Raw genomic sequence first — 20,806 nt, 5'->3', positions numbered from 1 at the left:
AGGTGCAGGAAGAGGCACCAAAGTAGGCAGAAATTCATTTATCATGAATACAAGGCACATTTTAAAACACTGAATACACACACACAAAACAAAGACACAGTCGAGACACCTCGGGAAGGCTGTGAGGAGGGACTGAACGTGAGGCTCAACAGACAGGTTCAGCCACTCCGAGTGGCCCTTCTACCCCACGGTGGCAACTCAGACTCCATGCTGCGGGTGACCAGGAGCCATTCTGGGTGACACTTGGTCAAAATCAATGTCCCTTGTGTCCTGAAGGATGCTTGGGACTCGGATGCCCTCTCTAGGTCTGTATACAAATCACAGAAGGTCCTTTGAAAGAAAGTTTCTCCATCGTAATGGTTACCTTAAATATGTTTGAGTTCACACTTTTTAAGTCCTCTTGTCATGATAACCATGGTGACGTGGTTGCCCTTTTTCCTCCGTGGGAATCTGGGGGTGGGGGAAGGATATGCTCTACCCCAGGAGCAGGAGAGGGAAGAGTCCTGTGTGAGCACAGGCGCCTCCCCAGGTGCAGATGAGTGACTTGTGGTCTTTAAAAGTCTCCTGTCACTGGTGACTTTGGATTCAGTTATATTTGGCTTTGAATCCCTTTACTGCCTCTGCAATGCTGTGTGACCCTGGATAGGTCACTTAACTACTCTAAGGCTAAGTTTAGGAAAATTGTCATAATAATGTCAATGATAAGAGCACTATTGTTAAATTAATTGAAGTAATTAAATTGTACACATTCTGAGTATATAATCGGAGTTTGAGAAAGGGTGCTTATTTTAAAAAGAACTTACTTTTTTTATTAGAAATACAATCCACTGGGCATTTTGTTTATGATGGGTCTCCTGGTATAAAGCAAATAGCACATAGAGACAGTTTCTATCATTAAAAACCTTAATAACTGGGTAGCTGCTACTTTGCAACACAGGGAGACTGGTTCTCAGGGAACAGACTGCAGGGCAGGTAAGATCTGACGATGGGATGTGGGGATGTCTGTGTAGAGGCTGGAGGACCTCAGACCCCAGAGGAAGAATGGAGCCGAGAGGAAGCTTCAAGGAGACGAGGCAGCCACGGAAGGGGAGATGAGCTGTACGTGGTGGTGGGGAGGGTCCACGAGAGGAAAAGAGCCCCTCGCAGCGCTGAAGCTCCTGGCGCGGCCCCGGGTCACAGCCCACCTCTGGGACAGCCAGATAAGCACCGTCTGTGAGTCACGCGCGTGGAAAAGACAGGAATGAGCGACTGTCCACCCCACTTCATTCATCCCTGCTGCTGGCCAGCCATTCCCCAAACCACCTCTGTTCTTTTCAGACTGCTGGAGGAAGGCTCCGCCAGCTCTTGCTAAGAGCTTCTATTCTGTGCTGGCAAGTACGATTTTCATGCCCTTGTAATACCGATGGGGAGACAGGCTATACGAGCGTCGAGTAATGTTACAATACTCCTCTTCCTAAGGGTGGAAGGGGCCAAGGTATGGTATTAGGAAGTGAGGGCTGAATTACTGGCTATTCTTCAGGAAAGAAGGAAGTCATAAAATAATTTGCTGTGGAAAAGAAATTTTATTTTCTAGAATGAATAGTGTTTTGAGACTTTCCAAAAGGTTAACGACAAGGCTGGGGATGGAAAGAGTCCACAATGTACTGGTTTGTAGATAGACAGACTTTTTTATACATTATGCTATATGTCAATAAAAAGTTTACGTAAAAATTATATAGATGTCACATTATCCTGGTATGAACTACTAGCTCTTTCTTGTTAAAAGACAAGGAAATTCTCACCGAGGCATAAGCAGCGCACTATTTTAGGGAAACCCCTAATTCAGACATGAAGCTGTGGTAGAGATAAAAATATCTTCGGCAAATATAGTTTTATTAAATGGTTTCTGTGCTCGAAGATTTACCTGTTCCTTCAAGTTGCCTGTCCACATGAAGGCATCTGAGGAAGCCCTCGGTTGCTGTAAGAGAGCACATGCTGCCAGAAGCAATCATCCAGGAGGTGTGGGAGAGCCCCTGACCAGCATGGAGCCTGCAGCCTATTTAATCACTCTGTTTCAGATGTGATTAAAAGAAATCCACGCTCAGCCAAGAAAAAAGGCTCAAGAATGTGCCAAGGTCTTCTTAGAACACACTGATGCAATCCTCTGCCTGAATATGCAAAGCCAGGTGGTGTCAGTTTCGACTAATTCAGAGAAGTCAGTCTTTGAGATTAAAACCCGCCTGTGGAGCTAGCCTCGGCCTGCACACACGCAGGCATGCACACCACATGCAAAAGCACACACACACACACACACAGAGGCATTAAGTGTCTATTAAGGATATTGCACAATGCCAGGTCTGGAAAGAAAACTGCCACTCATTGCCAACATCAAAATTGTGATCCTCAAGACACATGAGTCTAGGTGAAACTAGGTCAGCTAGGTTCTTATGGAGTTAACTCTGGATCTTCATAAAAAATGTCTCCAGAACGAAACTGACATGCTATTATAGTCATTCAAGCTTCTGTCCCTTCTCTGGTTATTTTACTTGCTGCAACTTACTACTTTACATGAATAATTTGTGTATTTTTACATATAACTATTTTTTATTTTATGTAAGGCAAATTTTCTTATACATCATTATGGAACTATTATAGGACCCAAAAATCAATAGATTTAAATCCCAGGTTATAGTTGAAATAAAAGAGCAGTCTGTCTGAGAAATACAACCCTTTTCAGACTCTCTGCTAACTTATTTTCCCCCTAGATTTTGCAAACTAGCCCTTCCTCATTTTCTGTTTTATTCCAGTCTACCTTACCCCTAAATCATGTCACTATACACAGACAGAGAGAGAGAGAGAGGGAGAGAGACTTTCTTTCCCAAATGAATGACTGTGCTAAATATTTATTTGGTTCTTGGCACACAGATCCTAAAACCTGGTAATCTCTGCTGTGATAAGAGTGTCTTCTGTATGCTAATTAGACAAGTGGTGGCTGGGGGCCCTGAGATAGATTCAGGATAGAGGCTGGTGGCCAGAAAAACAAAGGCATAATTTTTTTTTCTTTTTTCTGTTGCACCAGCTGCATATGGAATTTCAGGGATTGAATCTGAGCTGCAGCCATAACATACAGCTTAACTCACTGTGCCAGGAAAGGGATCGAACCCACGCCCCCGCAGAGACATCGAATCCTTAACCCACTGTGCCACAGCAGGAACTCCAAGACCCAGGTGTAATTAAAGGGTTAGGAACTTTTAGCCCCACCTCCATCCCAACCCCACTGGGACGGGGCTGAGAGAGTTCCTAGGTTGGTGGACACATGGAGGTGCTGGAGTGGGGGGCACCCAGAGAGGGCACGGAGCCCCCGAGTACCTCCCCCTCTCCCCTTCCCCCCCCCATCCCCTCCCTGGGGCTGCTCCTGACTCGCATCCTCGATAATAAACGGATAACAGCGAGTGGGGCACCGTTCTGAGGTCTGTGAGCCGTTCCACCAAGTTACTGAAGCTGAAAGGAGGGGGTTGGAGGACCCCAGACTTTGTAGCCAAATTGGACAGAAGAGGGGGCGGTGGACAGTTCCTGCAATGGGCACCTGAGGAGGGGCTGAACCCCTAACCTGTGGAATGTGGGCTCAAGTCAGAAAGTTTGAGAACTGAGCCAGAGAGCAGGACACACAGCCGCACGTGCACGCGTGGGGGCAGACAGCTGTGCGTGAAAAGACGACATAACTTTTTCAACCCCTTCTTCTCATCCTGGGGCCCTTACACCAAAACAGTCGGCACCAGCTCCTTCCCTTTTCTACAGCCTCATGTTTCTCTTACTGTTGATTTTATAAATAACAATAATAGAAAATGAAAAAGACAAAACTAACAAAAATTGAAATAGGAATTTGACTTACTACATACCAGAGACTATGCTACATGTGTTATAAGAACTCTCCTCAGTTAGGCTTCACAAAAGTCCTTCCAGGTGGGTCTAGCCCACACACCTGCCCTCCTCCCTCCCCTTCCCGTCAGCCCCAGCTCCCCACTCACCCCCTCTCACCTCATCTCCCTCCCCACTCTCTGCTCCTGTTTTGAATTGTGCACCCTTATTGAGCCCTGGACCCTCCACTTTCTCTTGGTCCCCCTGCCTCTCTGACTTTTCCCCACCTCCTAAATTGTCTTCTATCTGCTCCTTAATGACATCCATTTCCTAAGGCTCTTGCTTCTCTCCTCTTTTTCAATCTTCCAAGGCTCTGAGAATCTATACTGCCAGCCCTAATGGCTCTCCTGAAATCTAGACCACATTTCCATTTGCCTGCAAGATACGGGCAAATGGATATTTTGTGGGCATATCAGATTCCACATGTGCCAACCTTCCCTCCAGCTGTTTTAACAATGCCTTTCTGACACGATGACTAACAGCACCAACCAGCCAGCTGCCAAGGCAGACATGCCCAGGGAATCACTTACTTCCTCCTTTTGCCAGAGACCCGGATTACAACGCACCGCCAAGCCCGCGGCCTGTTCACCACTCCTGTCCTACCCCCACTGCCCTGTTCTAGGTCAAGCCCCCGACACCAATTCTCAACAGAGGTGCTTGGACGACCCCAAACTTCGGATTTCCCATCGTAGTTAAGCTTTACATCGCCCCCCTCAGAGACGTGTTTCTCTCATGTGCCTTGTTTTAAAAGCTCCTGTATGTCACCCTTCCTTACAGACGAAACTGAAGCATTCGGATATGACCTGCAAGGTTCTGTGCATTTAGCTCAAAGTCCAGATTTTTACCAATATTTCTCTGACTCCTGCCCTATTTACCCTACCGTGTAACTAAAATAGATTTAGATGCTGGGCCATCTCTCATGTTAGATTGGTTCTGAGATGAGAATCCCTCAAAATCACAATTTAACGTCAGAGCTAGCCGAATGACTTGTGACTATCAGCCTCAGTTTATTTCTTACTGCAGCCCAGAAGAGACTAAAAGGAACAGTCTTTGTAAAAGTCTTTTAAAACATACAGGGAGTTTCTAAGCCTATGATCCATCTATACTTGCTATTGTCTGTTATTTCTATTGGGATAAAAGCACGTACCTTGAGACAATGGCCTCCGTTGTACTTCAGATAACTTATCTGAAGGGGGCTGACTCTGCTTCGAGGGGGACATGAGGGGGCGGTTCTTGTAAGTCTTCCCCCAGAGGGCGAGTGGAGGTGCTAAGCCGCCCTAAGGAGGATGGACCGCATCTTAGGACCCTTCTGATGCCTTTGCGTAGACCTTAAAACTGCAGTAGGGAAAGCACTCGATGCCACGGACACCACATGGTTAGAACGGGGTGCTCCCCTCTGAAGCACTGAGCTTCCAGTGAGGAAACAGATAAAAATGGAGTGTGAGCATGTGAGTCAGGGATCTCCAGAGAAAGAGAACCGGCAGGAAGTGCCGATTTGGAGATTTCCATAAAACTTTGCTCAGGTGATTATGGAGGCTAGCAAGGCTTCCTCTGCACCTGGAGACCCGGGAAGCCAGAGGTGTAGGCAGTCTGAGTCTGACGGCCTCAGAACCAGGAGCTCGGGTGTCTGAGGGCAGGAGGTGGGTGTGTCAGCTCAGCTCGAGCAAAAAGCAAGTCTCCCCCTCTGTCCTTTTGTTGCATCGGGTCCTCAGCAGGTAAGACGATGCTCAGCCACACTGGTAAGGGTGATCTTTACTCAGTGGACCCACTCTAATGCTAGCAGCTTCCAGAAGCTTCCTCACAGGCGCACCTAGAAAGAATGTTTTACCAGCTATCTGGATCTCTCTTACCCAGGCAAGGTGATATATATAATTAACCATCACAGGGAATAACAGAGTACCCGTTTCCAAAAAATAAGAGCTTGTAAAACTTACTAAAAACACAACATAACAAGCAAAAAGATTTAAATGACTTATTAACTTTTTGCCTTCACCTAGAAAATTTACCAGTAGTCTTTCTTTCATGTTACTAATAAAATAAAACCATAAATTTGTTTTGGCCGAAGGGCATGATTAGGTGATTCTTTGAAGAGCTATATTTCCATACATCAGGGAGGACAGACTGCTTTCCAGCATTTCACAATCAATAACTCTTTCAATTTCTCAGTATGTGAAAGGGAGGCTCCACCCTCACATTGGGCACTTTGGGCATCTGTGGGGTGGGATGTGAGCCTGTAAGCAGGGGGCAGAGGGGCAGAAAACACAAAATTCTTTCAGTGTGACATTTTAACTTAACAAAAGCATGCCACCTGCTCACAGCAGATATTTGAAAATTACCAAAGTTGACACAAGACACCATTTAGGAGGAGCTCTGTGAAGGCTGGCTCCCACCAAACTCCCTCTGGCCCTCCACGTCGGCAGCAGATGGCATCACATGTAAATCGGGTAAAGCAAATGACCCGACCAGGAGCCAGTGGGCACAGTGCTGAGCCGATGAGGGCAGCCCGAGACCTCGAGGCCAAGTGGAGGCCATCCAACAAACAAGCGTTCTCTTTGGGAAGGGACTGCTCCCTGGGTGCGGCTGCAGTGGGGTGCCCACTGTATCAGCTGTCAGGGTTTGAGGCAGAATACAAGGCAGAGCCCGACCACTTGTGTCCCCGGAACAGAGTCCAAATGGACATAGCACAGGGGGATCATGCCCACCGCTGACCCAGATGTTTCCCTCCGGCAGGTGTGCTCCGAGTCCACGCTGGGAAAGACAAGGGCAGGACGTCAGGCAGGGAGTCGCAACGCCACCATTCCTAACTGAGACTTCCTTTTGCCTGCTGCTTTCTAGCTTACACTTTCCCCAAACTAGGAAATATAATTAAGGGCTTTGGTTTAAAGCGCTTTCCTTTTACATATGTGAGCCTGAGAGCTATAAATGAATAAACCTAAATGGTAACAATGTCCACGCAAAAATAAATTCCCTAAAAACAGAGCGGGTAACATCAACAAGAAGGTGAGAAATAAGATCGGCCACCATAAACTCTCCAGACACTGTTTGGAGCTGTTATATGACGCCAGTCCCAGGCACCTTCTAGGTCATGCTCTGAGGGACGGCAGCAGAATGAGTTACATTTCCCGCCGAAATACGACTTTACTACAACAATGGTTTGCAGGGAAGACCTGCAAAGAGATCTCTATCTTTGGTTTTCCAAGTGGAATTTACTGCCAATTCCAACTTCAAAGTTTCCACATAAAGCGTTGTTAAGAAGAGTATTTTGCCATAAAGAAAAACTTCTGAATTATAAGGGAAATTTAAGGAAGTGGAATACAATTTTCCTTCCACCTATTATTAATTTTTTCTTATGCGTCTGGTGCTTCTCTCTGCAACGGGAGAGGTGAGCTTTCCATTGTGGCATAAGGATCCCACTGTGGAGGCTGGAGTCTAATTTTGATAGTTTTTAAATGACTATTTGTCATTACGTTTCCATTTTTTCTGCCAACTTTACCATGGTGAAATATACTCCATTCTAGAATTCTCTCCCCCATACCTTTGTAACTTGTATTATGTTTGGATTATTTCCCTTTGCTGCGACATTGCCAAATTCTCAGCGATCATCCACATGCTTCGGCAACAGGAGAAGAGGCTGAAACTGCTGTTGTTTTTGCCCAACTGGCCTGAGTCAGCCGACGGGAATTCTGATTATATGCTCCTAGGCCAAGATGTGAAGCCGGTTTGGAAAACTTTTGGAAATACCAATCCAAGAACATTTCTTTCCGACTTATGTGTATCAGTCATTTTATTTCCTACTGAGAATTATTTATATCATTCAGAGTTTCCATGTACAGAAAAACATGACTGAAATCCCGTGGTTTCTGGAAATCTTTCAGAATGGAAAAGGAGGTGAAGTGAACCACTAATCACAGACTAATTTCACTCTAGGCCCTTTGAAAAGCATTCTGTCTTACGACCTTAGGGTCTTTTCTTCTCCCTCTAACTTGCTGACATTTCATGTACTATGATTCTTCTCTCATAAGTTTCCCTATGGTCAGGACACTGGTTGAAAGACTATGGTCTTAATATACTATGTACTGAACACAGCAAGGAAAGATATCAAAAGTACACCACATACACATATGTATGCGAGTCTGCATGTACGTGAGGGAGAAAGAGAAGGAGGGGAGGGAGGGAGAGGGAAATGAAAACTTGGTTGAGTTGGGGGTTGACTGTCCCTTAGACAAAAGCAAAATATTAGTGAAGATTATCCTTCTTCCTTACGTTTATCCAACTCTGGATTCTACTTAATTGAAGAAATCATCATCAATGTATCCACTCATTCTCTACACAATTCTTGAGCCTCTGGTAAGACCAGGTCTTCCTCCGGACTCTAGGGCAGCCGTAATGAAAGCAGTCTAGCTCATGGAGCTTCCATTAGGGGGGAGAAAGATGGACAACAAACAAATGAGAACTTTACTGTCACAAGGAGAGAGGTGCCACGATGAAAACAAAGCGATGTGACGATGAAATTCAAGAAGCTACTTCAGACTGTAGAGTCTGGAAGGGCCTCTCTGAGAAGTGACATATAACTGAGACCTGAATGACAATTTGTGTGAATACACATAATAAAATCACTTAGGGAAGAGAAGATGACTCATTTAAGAGCCCTAAACCAAGAACAGCTTGAGATGTTTGGGAAACATCAAAAAGTCCATGAGGAATGGGGTAGGAGTGGATACCAAGATAGCAGGGGTGGGGTGGAAAAAGAACACAGGTGGGGGAAGGTGGGGTGGGACCTCTTAGGTCAGGGTAAGCAGAAGCCACTTGGCAGGATACGAGTGATATCATCTGATTACAGCTCTTCATTGCTCACTCTTGCTGTTGTGCAGAGAACAATATAGATAAGAATGGAGAAGGAAGACCATATAGGAAGGAAGCCTAATGTGATGGTTCAGGCAAAGACGATGGTGTGACAGCAGGAAAGATGGAAGGAAATAGCGTTTAAGATGAGTTCTGGAAGCATGCGGCTTCCAACGTTTTAGCTTCAACAACTATAGTTATTGATGTGTTTTCTGAGATGCCAAATATTGAGAGAGAAGACAACATTCTGCTAAGTTTGAGACACTGACAGACAAAATTTTAGGTAATTGTACAAAAGTGGAGTGATGTTAGGACTAGAGTCAAAATGTGAGAATCACAGATTAGCAGACATTTGGTCCTGCCTGAGGTGTCTATTGAGATGCCTGGTTCATGCCAAAAGAGCCTTGAAATTTGGTCCTATCAAAATGCCCATGAGCACATTTGGTCCATGACAAATGGTCCTGTCAAAAACGGCCAAGCTTGGATCAAAAGCCCGTAACTTCATGTGTATTTTCATTTTGTAGGATTAATACATAAAAATACTGTCTTTTTTTTTTTTGGTCCAATAATTTCATTGTGGCTATACTGCCAATAATAACCTTGCCTGCCTCAGGAGCATACCTGGTAATGGCACACAGGGTTAGCTAGATGGGTTGGGGGTTCTTCCAGAATCTTCCAGTAGCCCTACAGTTAGAGAAATGCACAGAGAATAACGAGTTGAGAATATGACCTCTCAACCCATGGTGCATTAATGTGCCCCTGGGCATCTGGCTGGATGTGGCTGGATAGTTCCAAAGGGCAGAGTCTGAAAGGAGTAGCTTTCATCAAGCTACCATAGAAATCAGGCAGCTAACTGGTTGACATAAACTCAAAGTGTCTTGTAGGACTGAGAACTGGTGTGGTTCACCTCACACACTATAGTCAGGTGTAACAGTGGCCATGAGGGGACACCAGGCAACTAATTATCTCCCTAAAACTCTCCCATTGCCCAGGGTTAATAGGCAATGTTTCCTCTGAATCAAAGTCCTAGAGAGGTAGATGGCGAGAAGTATCTGCCACTATTCAGAGGGCTTTCAGTGGGGGTGACTCCCACGCTTACTTGCTAATCAGTGAGGATCACCATGTCCTTGGCTGGTGCCTACTCACTGGCTGATCTGGTAGACATACATGAGGCTTCCCCTACCCCTAAACCAGCAGCCACTGGTCAGAGGACTACAAAATAAAATGAAACAAAACAGCCCTTCTTCTGTTGCTTGGCATACGACATCTCTATTTGAAAATTCTCAGCCAATATGGCAGAAATACTGTACTTACAAAAAAGGAAACCCAATGCTATGTTATAATGGTTTTTGTTACCATCTCCACTTCTTTGACACAGACGGAAGTAAAAGGTACTGGAGCTGTGAAGACAGACTCTGCACACCCAATGTACAACTGGTCAGGATTCAGATAACATCACAGTCATTCAAGATGGGACAGGAAATCACCAGCACAACACTGATACGGAAGGAAGAGTAAGGAAACCCCTGCAAAGGTTAAAACAGCACATAGAAGAACCCAGTGGAACACCAACACAGGTGCTTCAAAGAACTCTCTGTGTAACTCATAATGAAGAGGTCCTGTCACTGCTAAACTCACTGAAGAGGCAAATAAACAGAATTCAAAACAAACGTCAACCTCTAAACCCAACTTCAATGCACGGAATTAGAGTTCCAGAGGATATAAACTGACTACATGTGAAGAACCATTCCTTACGCTTGATTCCTATGTTCAAAATGACCAAAGAATTTTTATTTACACAACTTATGAAATACCGGATATCGCATTAATCAGCATGGCACCTTCAAGACCAACACAGTTCACTCAATTATTACCGTGCCCAGAGAACCATTAGGTTATACCACGCCACTGACTTATGCACTAATAATGAAAAGGCAAAAAGATACTTAGAGACGCATATGTGAGAAAGTACTTGACTTTGCCCAGGAAAGAAATCACGACATTACCCTTTCATTGTGCAGAGTGGATTTCAAGACTGAAACACGAATGTCATCTGGCAACTTCTACTAAATTCTCAAGCGAAAGGATGCTTGTTCCACCTCTGACAGTCACTGTCTGAAAACACTCTTTGTGTCTAACACTCCAGTATGTGACAGTGGAAAATAACAACCTAAGTGTGCATCATGTTGTTGGGACTTCCATTTGGAAGATGTAGATGAAAATTTGCATGCGTTGTGGAGAAAGGAGAACAAGCTTTACATGACCTATTGGATTGCTTTGAGAGCTTTACATCTGTGAAGGCATGGCAGAGGCAGAAGAAGACCAGGAGCTCCAAGATTTCCACCAGAAATGGGGACTGTTTATACATCAGGATGGAACAGATATCATGGGATGAACAATGCAGTGGAAGGCTGGCACAGCAAATCCCAAAGCAGATGGCAGTGCACCATCACCCTTCAATCTGCAGATCTTCTGATGTGCTAATAAATGAACAGCAATGTAGCGAAAAAACTATCTCATTGAAGTTCTTTTTTTTTCTTTTTCTTTTTTTTTGGCCACACCTGTAGCATGAGGAAGTTCCCAGGCCAGGGAATGAACCCATGCCACAGCAGCAACGGAGGCTGCCACAGTGACAACACCAGATACTTAACTCACTGTGCCACAAAGAAACTCCTCATTCAAATTCTTGTCACCCACTCAAATACGACCGCCAACTTCACAATACTGACAAAATCAAATCTGTACACCTGAAATTAACAGATATAACCAATATAAAGCCAATAATCAGGTCAATATACATGTGTGAGCAATTGCTCATCAACTTACGCATAAGCTTGCCAAACTTCCTTACTAGAAAGAACAAGAGTAAATGTGAGATCCAAAGTTCATTATGAAGTACAATAAAAATAACATAAATAAGTTAAATGTGTGCATCACTTAACAAACTATGGACCAAACATCTCAACAGACATTTGGGACAGGACCAAATGTCCTGCAAGAGAGTCACAAACTTTTGGTGTTTTTAAAGCTATAGAATTAGCGAAATTGGAACTCCCGTCGTGGTGCAGAGGAAACGAATCTGACTAGGAACCATGAGGTTGCAGGTTTGATTCCTGGACTCATTCAGTGGGTTAAGGATCCGGCATTCCCGTGAGCTGTGGTATAGCTCACAGACGCGGCTTGGATCTGGTATTGCTGTGGCTCTGGCGTAAGCTGGTGGCTATAGCTCCGATTAGACCCCTAGCCCAGGAACCTCCATATGCCGCAGGTGCGGACTTCAAAAAGATGAAAGACAAAAAAAAAAATTAGATGAAATTATAAATGGTAAACAGATTGCAGATCCAAGATCGGAGATGCTCCCCCATTTATAATGGGGGCGGAAGGAAACAGGGTGAAACGGAGAAAGTTGAGATCTGACAGGTGGGAGGAAAAGGAATATGCTATGACTACTTCGTGTTGAATGTATCAGAGATTAAGAAAAGCAGAGCTGGAAAAGTGACTGCTGCCTATAAGCTAGCGATGTTGAACCTGCTGCAGAGGCAGTGGATAAGAACAGGGATGCCAACGGCAGAAGAAGGGAGAGAAGCTTGGGCAAGGGTTTCAGAAACCTCACAGGAGGACAGCACAGGAAAAGGGCTGGAGACCTTCTGGGATCCCGGAGGTTAGTTTTGTTTTGTGAACTGTGTGATATTAAGGTACGTTTAATTTACATGTCTCACCAGTCAGCTTTTTCCATGCCATGTCTGAGTCTCTCTTTGCAAATCCTAACAGCATAAATTTGTGGTGATAAGTACGGTGCTTTATCATATATTTCACATAAAAGCAGAGACTGCCACCGGCCAATCAAAAAGGGGAGAGCAGGTACCAAACATACTATCCTATTTTTTCTCTAATCTCTTCAGAAGGGATTGAAATCAATAAACTAACTCTTTTCGGAGGAGTGGGCTGAACGGAAATGATGCTTCTGTCTGTTTTATTTTTCAGTGAGGTACTGCAGGCGGAAATTTTTACCTAATTAAGGTAATGGGGTTATATGTTTACCAAGTACTGGTGGACTGTCTTTATCCCCCTTACAGTGAACCAACACTTTTTCTTGTAGTTAAGTTCAAAATGTCTTGCTAGGAATGCAACCACTATAAATCCTGCCACCAGGGGCTGAGGGAGGGGACAGAGGGGAGGAGGCCTGAGGGGGTGACAAATGAGCTGGTCACACTCAAAACCTAGTGGTGAGCTCTGGACAAGGGGATGTTTCATTCATTGCACCTTTATTTCTGGTTTTGTTTGCTTGTTTTGTCTTGTTTGCCTGCATCCAAGGCATGCAGAAGTCCTGGGCCAGGGATGGAACCCATGCCGCAGCAGTGACCACACTGATCTTCAGCCTGTGGAGTCACCAGAGAACTCCCAGCGCTCCCTCATTTCCTATTTGAAATCCTGACAACAGGAGTTCCCGTCGTGGCGCAGTGGTTAACGAATCCGACTAGGAACCATGAGGTTGCGGGTTCGGTCCCTGCCCTTGCTCAGTGGGTTAACGATCCGGCGTTGCTGTGAGCTGTGGTGTGGGTCGCAGACGTGGCTCGGATCCCACATTGCTGTGGCTCTGGCGGAGGCTGGCAGCTACAGCTCCGATTCGACCCCTAGCCTGGGAACCTCCATATGCCGCGGGAGCAGCCCAAGAAATGGCAAAAAGACAAAAAAAAAAAATTCCTGACAACAAATGAGAAATACAATGGAATTTTAAAGAAAGGAGAGCAAAAAACTGTGATTTTTTTTTTTCATAGTAGTCAGTGGGAATATGTCTCCTCCTTTTCCAAGACAGAAATCAGCCTTGGACTAAAGAGGTGGGATTTAAACAGAGTCCCAAACTACGCTGGTGGGTGCTTCTGGAGCAGCACCTGTTGATTCAACTGTAGGACGATAATCTGGTTAACAAAAATCTATAAAAAATCACTTCTTGGCAGACTTGGCTTCACGCCTGTTTTAGTCCAGAATCATGCTGGTTGAGGATGTAAACTGGCCTTGGGAAGATGCTCAGACGCAAAATCTCAAGGCCCGGCCCCCACGCAAGTCTGTGGTCATGTGTTTAGGACATCCTTGGCAAGCGACGTGTTTCCCTCTTAGACCAAAATCATTTGATGGCTGAATTCCTCATGGAAAATGTTATGTCTTCAGAGCTGACTTGCAAACTGTGGCGATGCCATGCCTTCTCAGCAGTGCTATACAATAATCTAATGAAGTGGACGCATAATAATCCAGGACAATTTCAAACAGCTTCACTCTTCCTGTAAGTGAACTTCTTCTCCAACAATGTGCCCATGTGATTAATGCCAGTAGGTCAACCCCCCGGACCTACTCAGGGAAGTACTGAGTGAACATGTCTGTGCAGGTGGGGCTGGGCCATGATGTGGGGTGGGGTGAGGGTGGGGGTGGGCAGTGTTAAACCACCAGCTCTGGTGGGGTAGAGGGTCTCTGATTTATAGTGTTTGCCAATTTCCACAATGTAACCCCACGGCCAATTTCAGGGTCCTGATTTCACGCTACCTGGTGAAGGCAGACTTGATCATAAATGTCCACAGTCAGCTCTGCAAAGGCCATGGGGGCCAGTGCGGGGGGACAGGGCAGAGGCCAGGCAGGTGGGAGTGACTGCCAAAGAAATGCCATCATGGCCTCCGGTGCCTGGCAAAGCTGCAAATATCTTACTGAGTAAGACCTGATGGCGCCTCGATTCTTTTCAAAGCAGGGTTTTTGTAATGACTATTGCACTCACAAAAGTCCATCAAAGAATGGAGGGAAAATAGGAGCCCAGGCTGGAAAGAAAGCCTAATCTGGGTTCTCTTTTAAAAAGCAAATTTAGCACAAATGCAATTAATAGTTCCTAGACTGTGTATTTTCAGGCGTTCCATTCAGAGATGAACCTTGCTATATCCCTTTCTCTGGTGATAAATAATTACAATACAACCTCACTGTTCCTCTCTTCAGAAAGTGATCGCAATGAAACCGTAAACCTGGAGCATCTTGGTCGGCACATGGTCCTTGAGAGATTTTTTTCCATAACCTGGGCTCCCAGGACACAAAAGTCTATGAGGCCAGACAAATGAAAATAGAACTGATTTGCAAAGACTTGCAAACGTCCTGATCAGCCACTCTGTGTAGGTCTGAATGTGACTCTGCATTTGCAGACGGGAAATCCTTTCCTATATCTGACCTCTGGATCGCACTTCTTCACATTTAATTAATTCCATTTGTATTACCCTAAATGAGGGCATTATCCTGCCACCTTTGCATATAATTAAAGATACTGAAAAACCTCATGACTTCAGACTCCACTAATTGCCAAACTGTGATCATCCCAACAAGGCCTGCATGGCACAAATAATTAGATAAGCAAATGAACAGAATAAAGAGGTATATAGGTGTATCAGGTAACCTGCTAGGAAAATTGTTTCTAAGCACTTTAGAAGCTTTCATCAAAACTTGTCTGAAGTGAAGGACTTTCTACAAAACAAGTCCGTGGTACACACTGGATAAGAGCATCTACACGGGGGCTCGGGCCCTTAAATCAGAGAGGGAGGCTTTTTTAAGAGCTCTGGAAAACGTTTCTCAGGAAATTTGAGGAGGGGCTAGACGGCTGGGGGCTAGGAGGCACTAAAGGCAACCGAAGCGCATTTGCTGAAACATGTTTTACACATCAGGTCTTTTGTGACTATGCAATGACTTCTTCTTGTTATTTTCGTCTACATTTTGACAGCTTCCTTCATTCTCTTACAATTACTCACTGACTGCCCACTCCGGGTGAGGCTCCCAGGACAGGGTACACAGCAACTGATGCACAGTTGTTTGCATTTAATTTTTAAACAATTATTCACATCCACCACTTGCAGGCCCTGTTCTAAGCACATTACAAATAGTGACTCATTTAATTTACATTCCTCGGTGAACTCACAGTACAGTTGAGGAGACAGTTTATAATAAAGGAAATTTATGGAAACGTCTATGAGGGGAGCTTGATACAGCCTGGAGAGTCTGAGGCCACACCTGAATGCATCTTAGTGGATAAGCCGTTTTTCAAGTGAATCACTGGGGACACTCGCAAAGCCAAGGGTGGGGATTAGTGAAGCCAGAGACCAGGGGAGGTAGCCTTGCACATCCTGGTGGTAGACAAGGCTGTACTTCTCTTGCTCATATAAACCCATGGAAATGGCAAGAAACACAAAGCAGGGAAAGGGGACAGGGTGTGTCAGGTGGGTACTGACATTTGAAATAGGTCACTCAGAGGAGGAAGGAAATGTCCTCAGAGAAGGAAGCCTCAGAGCAAGGAGCAGAAGGAAGCAGAGCTGCAAGCCCTGAGGGTGCACTCAAAAGACACAGAGGAGGAGTGGCGATGGAGACAGAGTCAGAGAAGTAGGAGCTGGGGTGGGATGGGGTCCATGTGAATTTCTGTAAAGATCCTGACTCTGAATGAAGTCACTGGAGGATCTGGACAGGAAGGGGCTTAATCTCCTGGTTTGCATTTTATAGCATTTGTCTGCCTGATATTCTGGTTTCCTGAAGGGCAAGGACAGAAGGAGGGAACAGTGGTCAGGAGGCTGCCCCCTGCAGCCACCCAGGTGGGAGATGGTGGGTTCGGACCAGAGCGGGACTAGAGGACATAACTGGGGGACAGTCACGTTCTGGGCACCATCCCAAAGTGGCATAGCTGAATTTGACGGCAGACTGGATGTGAAATGTAAGGGGAAAGCCCAGAATTTTGACTTGAGCAACTGGAAGGGCCAGGCCTCTCTTAGCTGCGGTGGGAAACTCTGGGAGGAACATGTTTTTCAGGTATGACAGCCGACTCTGGGATGGCTCCATGACTGCCACCTCCCAGCGTTCATAGCCTATATATTCTCCTCCTCTCAGTGTAGGGGGCACCTGTAAGTTGCTTCTAATCAAAAGAATACAGCAAAGGTGGCTGGACGTGGGCAACGGTGTGCATGTGATTAAGCCACATACAATTGTAACTGGACCTGTTGGAAGATTCCCTCATCTTGGCCTTGAAGAAGCCAGCTGCCAGGCTGTGACCTCCCATACGACAAGAACCTGAGGGTGGCCACCAGCTGCTGCCAGCAAGAAGAAGAGGCCCTCAGTCCAGGATTCTGGAAGGAACTGAACACCGCCAATACCAGGTGAGAAGATAAGCAGACACGTCCCTAGTTGAGCCTCAGGGGAGACCACAGTGCTGTCCAACACCTGGAGTGGAACCCACCAGCTAATCTGTGCCCAGAGTCCTGACCCACAGACACTCTGAGATAACAAATGTGTTGTTTTAGCCGTTAAATCGGTGGTGATATAGACAAGAAATATATCAGGAGAAAGAATGATTTTGTCTTGAACATATCTAGTTTGAGAGATAGGAGATTCGAGTGGAAAGGTGAGTAGGCAAGTTGATACCAGACTCTGGATTCGGGTGAGAGATCTGGACGGTTTGGAGGATTCCTCAGCTAGGAAGGATGCTGAAAGCCTGCCTCCTCCCTGTGTCTTCTGCACGGCTGTGTGTCTATGTCCTAATCTCTTCTTCTACACACACCAGCCCTACTGCACTGGGCCCACCTACACAACATTTACTCTGTGAAGACGGCCTCCAAAGAAGGTCATGGCCTGAGGCCCTGAGGCTCAGGACTTCAATAGATGAATTCAGGATTGAGACAAAGCAGCCCAGAACAACCCAGGGCCCCGCTGAGGTCCGACCTGCCAGCCAGCATCAGCTGCAGCCTGTGAGTGAGAAGTGAGGGTGCCTTCCAATAACTCGGCCCTGGAGCTGGGCCACCAGCCCCAGATTCACACGTTGAGGACACTCTGGCCTTGTCAACCCAACCCACAGAATCCATGAGCACGATTCTGAGTTCTGGGGTCCTGAAAACTTGCTCCTCAGGAGGAGTAACTAAAATATACCCGGGTGGGGCGGGGACAGAACATCTCAATCTCTACCTCCATCAGGCGCACTTTAGTGGGGAAACTGAGGCATGCGAGAGTCCCAGCTACTGAGAGGGTAGGAGTGATCTGAGCCCAGGCAGCAGGCTCCCGAAGGGGTCTGGGCTGACCACAGAAACGCAGCTCAGTGCCAGTGACCATGCTGATCTGCCCAGGCCAGGCCTGGTCCTCCCTGGATTTGCCTGTCTGAGCGTCCCTGCTACATGCCCAGCTCAGAAGACACCCAGTGTGCACGGTATGTGCACCAGCACAGCCCTGCCTCGGCATCTGCAAGGCTTCTGCACAGATCCAGAATGGCACACACTTGTGTGTGGCGGGGGCCAGGAGAGAGGGAGCCCTGAGCGCAGACAGCGAGGACACAGTCGGGGGCCAGGGTGCCCACTCTGCATGACCCTCACAGAGTCCTGTGTTGTCTCCTGACCTTGTTCTCTGACCACAAGGCTTACGTATCAAAGGGACCAGAGGCCACTCCTCAGGCTCTCCGTTCCAAGGACTGGTTTCTACTGACACAAGTGGCCAGCAAGACGCAAAGGGAAATCCAGCTGAGGTTTATTTTTAACCGCACCAGCCTGTTAGCTTTTTTGTTGTAAGAGAAATGGATCAAGCATTCTTCCCCTTTCCTCTCGCCTCTCAAAAGCATCTGGAGGATGCACTGCCTCAATTCTGGTGCTCGCTCTTGGGGGAAAAGTCTTAAACCACACCTATTACAATGCAACATGGAACTGGACCCACAGTCCTCGCCTGCGTTTGCCTCACAGGCTGGTGCCTTCCCCCAACAGGAACAGCGGCCACAGCAGTTGCTGCGTATTTTAAGGGCCCCTCCTTTGAGGCAGTGGCACTGCTGCCTGGCAGCCGAGGGGGTAGTGTCCGTTAAGTGGGGGGCTGTGCCACCCTGGCTCCTAAGTGGTCTCCCCAGCCCCCGCCAGGGCCTCCCCTTCCTCTGCAGGTGCAGGAGAAATCACCTTCCATCTTAACAATCACAGGTTCCATCCTGTTGGGGGCCTCGGGGCGTCCAGTCCTGCCTGACCTACCATATGGAGGGAGTAGCCACCAGGTCACACGGGACCAGGAGAAATTGATTTTTCTGGTTTCACTGATGTCAAGGGAGATATACTAACGATTAATAATTCATCTCCCAGATAAAAGCTGTTGTTGTCAACTTTGCTCCACAAGAGTCTCCAAGATTTTATCATCCCAGGTGCACGTACTACCGGGGAGGTGTTCGCTGAGAACTTGGACAAAAACCACAGCAAAAGATTGATGGTTGTCCTTCTGCCTATGAGTCCCTAAAAAGGAGCAGTGGAGGTGGTGACTGAGGCTACGAGGAATCCCCTTCAAGGGAACTGGAGCTCTGTGCTCAGAACTCTTCCCTATTCCACGCATGCTCAGGGGGCTGTGGCCTGGGAACACCCGCTTTGTTTCATTGCACTGAGAGAAGATGTGTAACTATTTTTCTCCTTTTTCTTTTCTGATCTATTTCTCCCAGTGTTTCACTTCTGCTACCTCCCTTTACACCAGTCTCCATGAAATGATTAGGCAAATCAGAAGCCGAGCCGTTTTCTGGAGTGTGGGGACCTGGAGAGTCACCGACTTCTGGATCAGGGCTGGAATACAGCTGGGATGTTGCACGAGCCAGCTCCCCGTTCCTGAGCAGGCTTTGGCTCAGGAGTACAAATAAGGCTGAATTAGAGTTACCCATGCATTCATTCTTGGAGAAACTCTAGAACAGAATAAGAAAAGAAAGAGAAAGGATATTTTTACGTCGTAAATCAGATGTCTCTCCTTTGAGGCTTGTTGAATGGCTCCTTGGTAAGCTGCCCAATACTGGAGAAATACACCATTTCGCATTTAGATACCATGGAACAGGGGCCTGTTTTGCATTTTGGGAAGGTAGTGCCAGGACACCTTCTGAGACCACGGTGCGTGAGGTCCCGAAAGGCTCCATGTGGCTGTATGCAGCATGCTTAGCCGGCAGGAAGCCGGGATTGATTTTAAGTAATCTGACTTTCAGGTCACAGGTCCTTGTCAAACTACAGCCTAGAAAAACAGTATATTGATTTTCCGAGTCAAAAAAAGTTACGTCGATGTAGAATTAGATAGTCACACACTTGCAGCAACTTCAAAGACAGAAAGAAGACACATTTTGATGCAGGTACATCAGAGGTACATGTGGTCTCTTCACCACCTGCTCCTTCCAGTCTTACCCATCAGAGAAACACATCGAGTATCGTTCGTTTTTATCTTGAGAAACCGACATGTTATGTAAACAACACATTCTGTATCAACACGTTTTGTCAAACCCTAGAGTCTCTGTGCCTTTATTAGCTGTTCACACTACCTTACAAGGCACAGTTCAAGTTCTGGCTTGATCTCATCCTAATTATGAGACCTTGGGCACAATGCTGCATCTCTGTGCTCCAGTGTCATCATCCCTAAATTACAAAAATAGTATGATGTACCTCAAAAAAAAATTAGTGAGGAAAAACTAAATATAGAACTATCATATGATCCAGCAATCCCACTCCTGGGCATATATCCAGAGAATTCATAATTCAAAAAGATACATGTATCTCAGTGTTCACTTCAGCACTATTCACAAGAGCCGAGATACAGAAACAACCTAAATGCCCATCAGCAGATGAATGGATTAAGAAGTGGTACATATACACAACTGAATACTACTCAGCCATCAAAAAGAATGAAATAATGCCATTTGCAGCAACAGGAATGTGACTAGAGATTACCACACTAAATGAAGCAATAAGTCAGAAAGAGAAGGACAAGACCATATGATATCCCTTACATGTGGAGTCTAAAACATGAAGGGATGGGCTGGGGGTTTGGGATGGAAATGTTCTAAAATTAGGTTGTGATGATGGCTGTACAACTATAAATATAATAATATTCATTGAATTAAAACTAAACTAAACTAAAATATAGCACAAATGAACCTAGCTACAAAGCAGAAACAGATTCACAGACATAGAGAACAGAGTTGCAGTTACCAAGGGGTTGGGGAGGGAGTGGGATGGACGGGGAGTTTGGGGTTAATCGATGAAAGCTACTGCATCGAGAATGGATAAGCAGTGAGGGCCCACTG

Source organism: Phacochoerus africanus, chromosome 12 (genome assembly GCF_016906955.1).
Source record: "Phacochoerus africanus isolate WHEZ1 chromosome 12, ROS_Pafr_v1, whole genome shotgun sequence".
Taxonomy (NCBI): domain Eukaryota; kingdom Metazoa; phylum Chordata; class Mammalia; order Artiodactyla; family Suidae; genus Phacochoerus; species Phacochoerus africanus.
The sequence above is the reverse complement of the archived record's forward strand: the minus strand, read 5'-3'. Positions refer to the sequence as shown.